The sequence below is a fragment of the Dermacentor variabilis genome, chromosome 8 (assembly GCF_050947875.1).
Source record: "Dermacentor variabilis isolate Ectoservices chromosome 8, ASM5094787v1, whole genome shotgun sequence".
In the NCBI taxonomy this organism is placed as follows: Eukaryota; Metazoa; Arthropoda; class Arachnida; order Ixodida; family Ixodidae; genus Dermacentor; species Dermacentor variabilis.
The window spans coordinates 121,692,252-121,702,016 of NC_134575.1; positions in this window are offsets into that span (position 1 = coordinate 121,692,252).

Genomic DNA, 9,765 nt, shown 5'->3' on the forward strand with positions numbered 1-9,765 from the left:
GAACGACGAAGAAGGAATGATACCGGTGGGACGACAAAGGTGGTAAAACGAGAATGGCATGACGTCAATGAAATGTCGATTCTTAAATTATGACGATGTTATTAAAAAATATAACAGTGTGATGACGACGATATGAGGAGAAAGAAATGAAGATGGCGTGATGACGAAGGTTAGTGAAAAGCGAGGGAAGGTGCTAGAATTACAACGACGTCATGACCACGGTGGCATGAAGAAGGCGGTTCGACAACGGATGCATGACAGCGTCTGTCTGACGACGACGCAACGAGCACCGTGGCAAGACCACGGCAGTGAAATCCCATTGAATTAGGACAGCATGATTGTGATAGAATGATAAACAAGAAATGACGTCGATAGATCGATCAAGCCGCTATGATGACGACGGGATGAAGACGATGGGATGACGTTACTGAATTGACGAGGATGGTGAAACGACAGCGTGACGGCCATAGCATGACGACAACGGTGCGACGACGATGGCTCACAACGACAGCATCACGACAGTCGAACGTCAAAGTTACAATGAAGGTGATTTAAATTAAATAAATTATGGGGTTTTGCGTGCCAAAATCACGATCTCATTATGAGGCACGCCGTTGTGGGGACTCCAGAAATTTCGACCACGTGGGGTTCTTTAACGTGCACCTAAATCTAAGTGCACAGGTGTTTTCGCATTTGGTCCCCATCGAAATGCGGCCGCCGTGGCCGGGATTCGATCCCGCGACCTCATGCTTAGCAGCCCAACACCATAGCTACAAAGGAACCACGGCAGGTAAAGGCGATTTAATGACCGTGACGCCATCACGACGACGGGGTAACAACGAACGCATTACGACGACGGTATGTCGACGATGCAATGACGACGATGGCAGGAGAAGGAGAGGAAGAAAGGGTAGGAAAGACAGGGAGGTTAGCCAGTGTAACTACCGGCTTGCTATCCTGCGCAGGAGTAGCGGGTAAAGGGAATAAAAGGTGACAGAAAAAAACAAATAAAAAAATAAGATTAAAAAATGTCACACAGTAATGCGATCCTATGCGCTACAACTTTCAAAGTCGATGACGTGACGACGACATTAGGGCAACGCCACTACGATAATGTCATAGTGATGACTTTATTAAGCAACCCGTATGCCGACGTTGGTGTGACGATGACGGTTGAGCGACGGATGCATGATAGAGACTGTCTGACGATAACGACATGACAATTAAGGACCGCATAATGACAGTTGAGTGGCTACAGTATTATATGATGTGATGATGCAGAAAGATTGACGTCGGGAGTGACGAATGCGGTAGGATGACTACGCCAGGACCACAATAAGAACGCGTTACTGAAGTCATGACAATTACAAAACGACAGCGTGACAACGGCGGCATAACGACGACTGCCTGACGATGATGGCGTGGTGACGACAGCGTGACGAGATTAGTATAATCACGCTAGAATGAAGACGATTCAGCGACCACGATGGAATCACGTCCTCGAACACATACCTACAGAATACAAAAAAGAAAAGAAAAAGAAGTATCATATACAAGATATACTTGTAGTTCTGTGTAACTCTGTGTACTTCCTCATCTGTTTATAAGCTTATCGCAGTCTACATCAGGGCTGCTTATGTGTGTTCGCGACTTTGTTTACAAACTGGTTGTCGTGCAACTTGCATTTGCCTTTTATATTTATATGGTCATGGGCGTATAGGACTGTGTGTTGCGGATTCCTTACCTGCCCCATGACGTGGTTTTGCCTCATTTTCTTACATATATTCTTATATCGTTGTTTCCGCTATGCGAAAAGGAATAGCCGTCATCACTATAAGGTGACTACGTCTCTTGCTTTTACTTTCATTTCAAGAAGAGAAAAACACGTACTTAGTGGCCTGAGCAATCAGACGACTTGGACCACTGGGTCGGTGTAGGGGCACGACGAAGACAGCTTGACGAGAATCAGATCGCAAGGCTGCAATGACGACGACTGGACGACCACGGTGGCATCACGATGGCGGTGTGACAAGCAGCGCATGACGACGTTGGTGTGACGACGACGGCATGACGAGAGCCGGATGACAAAGCAGGAATGACGCCAATACAGGGTCTATGACGGCATCACGAACATGAGCCCATGCCTAGTGCCCCCCCCCCCCCCTATGTCGATCTCGGGCGACTTGAGCCCTCCGATGGAGATGACTGCTTTCCTATCTGATAGGAAGCTCTTGATGTAGTTATACGTCCGTTGCCCTAGTCCTATTCGTTCGATGTTTTCCAATATGGTTGCGTGGTTGGCATTATCGAAAGCTTTTTAAAGATCAAGGCCCAAGATGGGGGGCCATTGTCGAGCGCGTTTTATAATTGGTTATCTGATGCTTAAGTTGGAGCATCGCACCTTGTGTCGAAAGATTTTTGCGAAATCCTATCATTGTATCTGGGTATAGGTTATTATCCTCTAAGAAGTTGTCTACTCTGTTTAAAATTACATGTTCCATTAATTTTCCGACATAGTATGTTAGGGAGATTGGTCTGAGGTTGTCGATCTCAAGCTTCTTACCAGGTTTTGGTATGAGCGTTATCGTCGCTTTCTTCCATTGAGCTGGCACTTCTCCCTTTACCCAACAGTTTTTTTTTTATTGAAGTGAATGTTAGGAGAGGTCGGCGCCTTTATGTGGTGGCACCGGCTACTCCTTGTCACTTGGCTGACGAAACAAATTTGCGCAAAAAGGGAGAATAGCGACACTAAATATAACACTCAGTAGAACACCGGATCAATAAAAAATATACAGTCCAACAGTACATGAGTCGCAAAGTTCTGTGCATGAGTTCAGTCCACGTACGCATATATGAAGTCCGATGTTTTGAACAGCCAAAACACACAACAACACTTGTAATACACTACAAGTACAGGACAGAATTATACGTATTGCGTAAAAGTTGCGATCCCCACATAAACCAACTACGCATCACGAACAACGTTTATGTAACTCATTTAGCGTATTCGGATCATCCAATACTTAATATTTCCCCAAAATGTGTGTCTCCTCTAAAAACTTTTTCAGAGCAACACTCGTTTATGTATTCTGTTAGTTTGGCTATCGATTCATCATCGAGGTTCCTGAGAGTCTTGTTGGTTATACCGTCCGGGCCTGGGGCGGATTTGGTGTTCAACTTTTGTAGGGCCGCGCGGATTTCTGCCTCCGTGAGTTCCTCGTCTAATTTTGCGTTTGCAATCACGTTGTAGCTAGGATAGATGCAAGGGGGTGTCTGTGTTAAGTATTTCTGCTGTAATTCATTGAGAAATTCCTCCTCTGTGCCCTCATATGCCTGTATTAACTTATTAATGGCTTGCATGTGATTTTTCTTGTTATTGTCATGGTCAAGCAGGAACCTGAGCATGTGCCAGGTTTTGCCGGTGCTTAATTGTCCGTCCATGGAATTACATATCTCGTCCCATTGTTGTTTGGTCAATTGCTTAGCATGTTCTATTTTTTTGTTGAAGAGTGCTATGCGCTTTCTTAACTTTCTGTTATGCTTCTGACCGCTAAGTCTATTCTGAAGCGACTGCTTAGCTTCCCACATGTGGAGGTCTGCTGTCGCATTTATCCAAGTTAGATTCAGGTGGTGCTATTATTGTGGCAGCTTTGACGTCATCACTGAGCTCCTTAGTCCATTGTTCTATGTCTGCGATTGATCGTTGCTGTGTCGTCTCTCGCGTTCTACGAAATAGTTCCCAGTCTACTAATTTGATCTGTCGTTCCTTGGGTCTATTCGGCCCTTCTCTGACGTGTAACTCCAATATGCGGTGGTCACTACCCAAATCTTCCAGTGTGTTGTGCCACGTCACCTTTTCAATATTCTTGGTAAAGGTTAGGTCTGGGGTTGTGTCCCTGTTTAGCGCCGTGCCTACTCTGGTTGGAGTGGCGGCGTCTGTGACGAGCGTGAGGCCTAATTCTTGCGAGTCGTTCCACAAGTCCCTTCCTTTTGCTCTGGTATATAAGTATCCCCACGTGGTGTGTGGGGCATTAAAGTCTCCTCCTATAACTACCGGATTTTCTCCAGCAAGTCTGAGTGTTTTCTGGAATAGGTTCTTGAATTTGTGTTTATGTAGCATGGGGGTGCTATAAATGTTGAGAATAAGCTACGTCCTGCCTTTTTTTTGTGGAATGAGTTCCAATAGAATATTGTCAAAGTGCGTTATGCCTGTGTTGTGCTGCACGCAAGTTACGTTTCTTTTTACCAGCGTGGTTAATGCCCTGGTGTCCCCTTGGCATAGCCAAAAGATCTGTATCCTGCTAGCTTTGCAATCCCGTGTGTTTCCTGCAGAATTATGACGACCGGTGTATCCTTGTCTTAAATACTGCTGCAAAACTGACTTCTTGTTTTCGTAACTTCTACAATTCCACTGTCATATCCTGAACCATTCTTTAGGGCGTCTCATTTCGGGTGCGACCATGGGAGGGAGACGGGAGGTTGCAGAGAAGCTGATCTTATATAATTATGCGGTTGTGAAGTGGGTAAGGATTGTGGTGCTTCTGACGCAACGGAGGGGAGTCCATTACCTGGTGACTGGTTTGCCTCTAGGATGTCTAATCTACTCATAATTGCTGTTAATGCCTTATTTATTTGATTGATCATTTTGTCCTGTTTTTCATTTGACTTTTCTATCTCTGCTAGGGTCTTTTGAATATCGGCTAATGCTTTATCTACCACTGCGTTGTCTTGATTATCACTGATGGCTTGGGCCTTGCGTTTGAGTGGAGGGGGGTCATCCCCTTCGTCCATCTTATTGTCCGGGATTTCAGATGGCTCTTTCGTGCTCGCGTGTGGAGCGGAAGTTACGTGATTTATTTGGTTTTTTCCTTCCTTGAGAATTTTTATTTCATCGCTCATACGTCCTAGCAAAATCCTCAACTGCGCGTTCTCGTGTTTTAGTTGCTTGATCTCGTTATTAATGGCAGTCTCCCCACCAGCCCCCGGGCGCACGCCATCGATCACGTCTGCCCAGCTCACCGTGTTTGTCTGGTTTGCTGAAGAGGATGGCCTAGTTCTGGACCTGGATCTGGATCGTGTCCCCGGTGTCCTGGAGCCGGACCAGGATAACGATCTGGTGGTAGATGGAGACCTTGTTCTCGATCTGGAGCGTCGTTCCCTGGCGCTTAGGAGGCCAGGCATTCGGCGAGACTCTGCTCTGTCTTCTCCTGAGGTCTCTTGTCGTTCTCGTTGCAGTCTGTGCCATTGTCTCTAACGATGAAGGGCTTTTTGAATTTGCTTTGCACGTCTTGTCTGCGGTCGGATGGTCCTCACCGCATAACTGACATTTAGGTTGGCACCTGTGGTCTTTATCTGGGTTTGGTGTTCCACATCCCGCACAAATCTTGTTGTCAGCGTTGGGACATACATCTCCTCTGTGTCCAAGTCTGTCGCATTGGTGACAGAAATCCACTTGTTTTGTGTACAGGGAGCAAGGGAGTAGCGCTGCCCTGTATCGAACGTACGTGGGCACTTTGTGTCCTTCAAAGAACACAATCACTGTGGTAGTATTACTGAGTCTCTTTGCTGCTATCGCCGCTGGGTTTTTACTCGTAACCACCGCGGCTGTGATGTCTCTTGGGCCCTCGTCGAGTGGGATTCCTCTGATGACTCCTTTGGCCGTCATGTCAGGCGCTGTCTCGTAAGCATTGGTCTCGTAAAACCTGTCTTGAATCTTGATACGTGCTACATCCTGATATTTGTTTGCACGCTCTTGATCCGATGTACTGACGATGAGGATATTTTGATAATTGTTGGGGCAGACAATGTCCTCCTCCCTTTCGCCTCGAGGAATGCCTGCCGCATCTTGTACCGCAGCTGTGAGGTGAACGATACCGTGCTCGGATAGTTTGAGTCCTCCACGCGGTCTGATCACAATCTTGTAATCCCCTCTTGGCAAATGTGGCATTCTGCTTGCCTTGCGTATTTGCTCTAGCCTGCCTTTTCATGGGTTATTGTTGCGCTTGTCCAGCCGCGTCGGCGACAAGGTGCTCTCGCGATGTTGGGAGGTTCGCCGGTCTGACCTTCTGTGTCTGAGCTCCTTCCATCCCTTGCTTGTATCCATTTCTTCCTGGGATTTGCTGCGCCCCTCTACGGTGACTTCCATAATTGAGAAAATGATCGGCAATTGCTGAGGAAGCTGGCTCCGGCGCGTGGCCTCGCGGCTCTCCCTCCACGAGGTCCGGCCAAAATATTGTCGTAAATGCTTGAAAAATGGGAATCACACCTGGTTTTCGGTATCCACTTGTTCCTGGGAACGAGCTGCGAATGGCGTGCAATAGCGGGTAGCTTTTTGGCGATTTGCGCTACAAGAACATTCGTGGAATACGGAGCCGACGTGATGTGCATGATGATGATGATAATGATGATGATGATGATGATGACGATGATGATGATGTCCTTGATGAGTTTGGCGCTTACCCACTCGCGGGGATTGGCCAAGAGTCGGGCAGATTTTGCTTATGTGTTCAGAAAATGGAGGTAAAAATCCACTCCCGCTCCCTCCGGCTTCTTCTTCTTCTTCCCCATGGACCTTGGTGACTCCAACAAGTCGGCAACCTATGAGGTGAACATGACCTTTGTCGATGTGGTGGGCATGCTGGATCCGCCCCGAAAGGAAGCGTTTGACTCCATCAGTGTCACGGCCTAGTAGGAGACGGGACGGCCTGTGTCGAGGACGTGTAAAAGCACTTTATGAGAGCAGTCAACGCGACGTCGTTGTCGTCTCTGTTTTTCTACTCGCGCGCTACTTCACCATTGTTTTCTCATCGCATGGCACATACCCGCGGCAACCATATAAGATGCGGCAATATATATATATATATATATATATATATAATCTTAGGTGAATGTCCACCCATCTTAAACGTTTCTTAATGAATCACGGCACCCTGAGAGAAAGAGAGAGATAAAACATAAAACATCTTTACTGAAAAGTCCCTACTGAGATTGAAAGGGGTACGGAGAGGCTGAGAGGCTAGCCCCGTAAAGTTTAACTTTCCGACAGACGCAGGCCAGGCCTTAACCCGTAGCGGTGTCCTCCGCCAGCTGGACAGCTCAGAGCTGGTCTTCTGGGCATTCGCTCAGCAGTATAGCCTCTCACTGCTCAGGGGTTTTTATTTTAGCATTGTGGTTTATTCTCTGTCTGATACTGTTTGGAGCTGATGGGCATGCCCATATAATGTGATGGAAGTCTGCACTTGGTGTATTGCATGTCTTACAGTGTGATGAGTATGCTGCTGGGTGTATTCGGTGCATGAGTAGTGGCGTACGGAAGGTGCTTGTTTGTAGAAGTCTCCCCGTAGTTCCTTGGTATTTGTTTAATGATTTGTCAAGAGGAGGGTATCTATAGCGAGCGCTTCGGTAGTAGTCGAGGATTTTTTCCATAAGTAGTCATTTGTTCGTATTGGGAAGCTGCTATTTCTTGATCTCGTTCTGGGGGCCGTAGTTCTGTTTGGGTCTCTTCGGGCATTTGTTGTCCAGAGAGAGATGAGCGACGCAAGTGGCTCTCTGGGTTGATACTTGCTTGGACAACGTCTTGCGCAGCGTTGTTCCCAGTTACCCTTGCATGGAATGGCGCCCAGATGAGTCATGCAGTTCTTGTGCGGGTAGAATGTGTTCCAATGAGAACTCGGTATGTATGAGGCATATGCTAGGTATGCGTATGCTAAAGCTATTGCAGCCTCTTCCCCTTTTTCTGGGTGCTTGGTACGTAGGGAGCTAGTTGTTCCGATATTCATTTTGTAGCCGTAACAACAGCCAGAGTCATGGCTGGTTGTGACGGACACTTTGCACCATCCACATAAGCCACATGTCCAGCGTCTTTGAGCACTTTGTTGAGTCTTGCTTTCTGTCGCTCTGCGCTATGGTTTGGGTGCGTGTTCCCTGGGGGCGGGGGGGGGGGTATTATGAAGGTATTTCTGATGATCAGTGGAATATCTCTTTTCATCAAGTCGCGCCTAGTATTGCATTGCCAGCTTATTTAGCATTGTACCCTGAGAAAAGCGGACGTTTTCTTGTAGGTTCTTACCTCGGTAGATGTCATGGTTATACTTCCATCATTGCAGGTTGAACCACTCGCTCTTTGGAGTTGCTAGCCATGTCTGGCCGCACACAAAAGAGAAAGCATAGCCATTGTAGTTTACCGTTGTCTGCGCTGTCTTCCGTGCGTTCGCAGTTCAATGGCCGATTTTGACGTTATGCTCGCTTCCACAGCTACATCGTGTATGAACAAATCGAATGTTTTGCATGAAAACCCGCGCTATCAACGCCTAAACAGGCTTTTAAATGCACGCATGGATGTGTTGCAAATTAGATGAGATAGAAACGCAGAGTAACAACATACTTCAAGGTGCAAGAACCTCTTCGGAGATGAGGTTTCGCGAGCAACATCATTCGCTGGAGCACGGCCACACAAGTGTGTGGTCGAGCAGCCGAGGCTGGAGGGACGACGCAAGTAGTTAGGCCTGTATGGCGTAATAAGTAAATTCCTTCCTTCTATTCAGTGTCTTGTCCGCCGTTCCGAGAGGCTGACTGCAAAAACAGTGACACATCTTTGTCGCAATCGGTAGGCCGTGTCAGCAACCTATATTATTAAGTCACAGGACTCCGATGTACCTTTATTCCCAGAAACACATACGGAGTAGCAGCAGATGCGTTCAGTAGCTCGTTTTCGGCAGGTATGCTTTATTAACAGGTGCGCATCTGCTGATCGAGCCAGTACAAAAAGCACGCGATCGAACTGATGTGCTGCTTCTCTGCAGGTGCCTCGGAAGTACCGCTCCCGTGACCGTCAATGACGTAGGTTGCTTAGATGCGTTAGAGAGCATACATGCGGCTACTGCGTGCCGTTCTGGAAACGTAGTCCTAAAAAAATCCAAAGTTTCCTTTCCCAACCTCCCGTCCAAGGAAACTCTTCGCGATGCGTTTATGCGGAACATCTCTCGAGAATGCGATGCTAACGGCGTGGCACCCAAGCCGCCGGGCCATCTGCCGCTGACTTAACTTTATGGGACCAGAGAGCCAGACTGAAACGGAAGATCTTGTTACCAAATATCGTGCTTGGTTTCTGCTGTGGTTGTCTTGCAAGCAACCGCTGATACCCAAACGCATAAAAATAATTCCCCCCCCCCCCTTCCCGCCTGACCTCTCTATACAATCCTTCAGAAACCTTTTTCACGAAGTCTCAGCGGAAGTGAGGCACGAGGCAAGGATTTTTGCACAAGGTGACCTAGCTGAAGAAGAGCACGTAAAAAAAGATATTTCGAAGGTTAACAAAGAAGTTCGTGAACAAGTTAACAACGCAACGAGCGATGGAACGATACATATTAGGCGTAACATTAAAAGACAGGAAGAGAGCGGTATGGATCAGGAGCAAACGGGGATAGCCTGTATTTAGTTGATTTTAGCAGAGAAAAATGAAGCCGGGCAAGCCATGCAATGGCTACCGAAGAACCCTTCGATGATAACCGATGAACCCTTCGCGTTGCAGAATGGGTTCCAAGGAATGAAGGCGCCGTCGAAAACGAGCAAAAAAACATATTGGAGTACGCTTAAGCTTCACCTGTCAGAGTGGAGCGCAATAGCTTTCAAAAATACCTGACTGCTTCTCACGCTTCCCGGCAGCTGCAGGTTACGTAACCGTAATGTTGACCGAGAAACGCTGGCGGCGAACGCTATGCACGATCGACGCCGAGGTTTCTGGTAGAAACGCGGCCTCTTACTTGG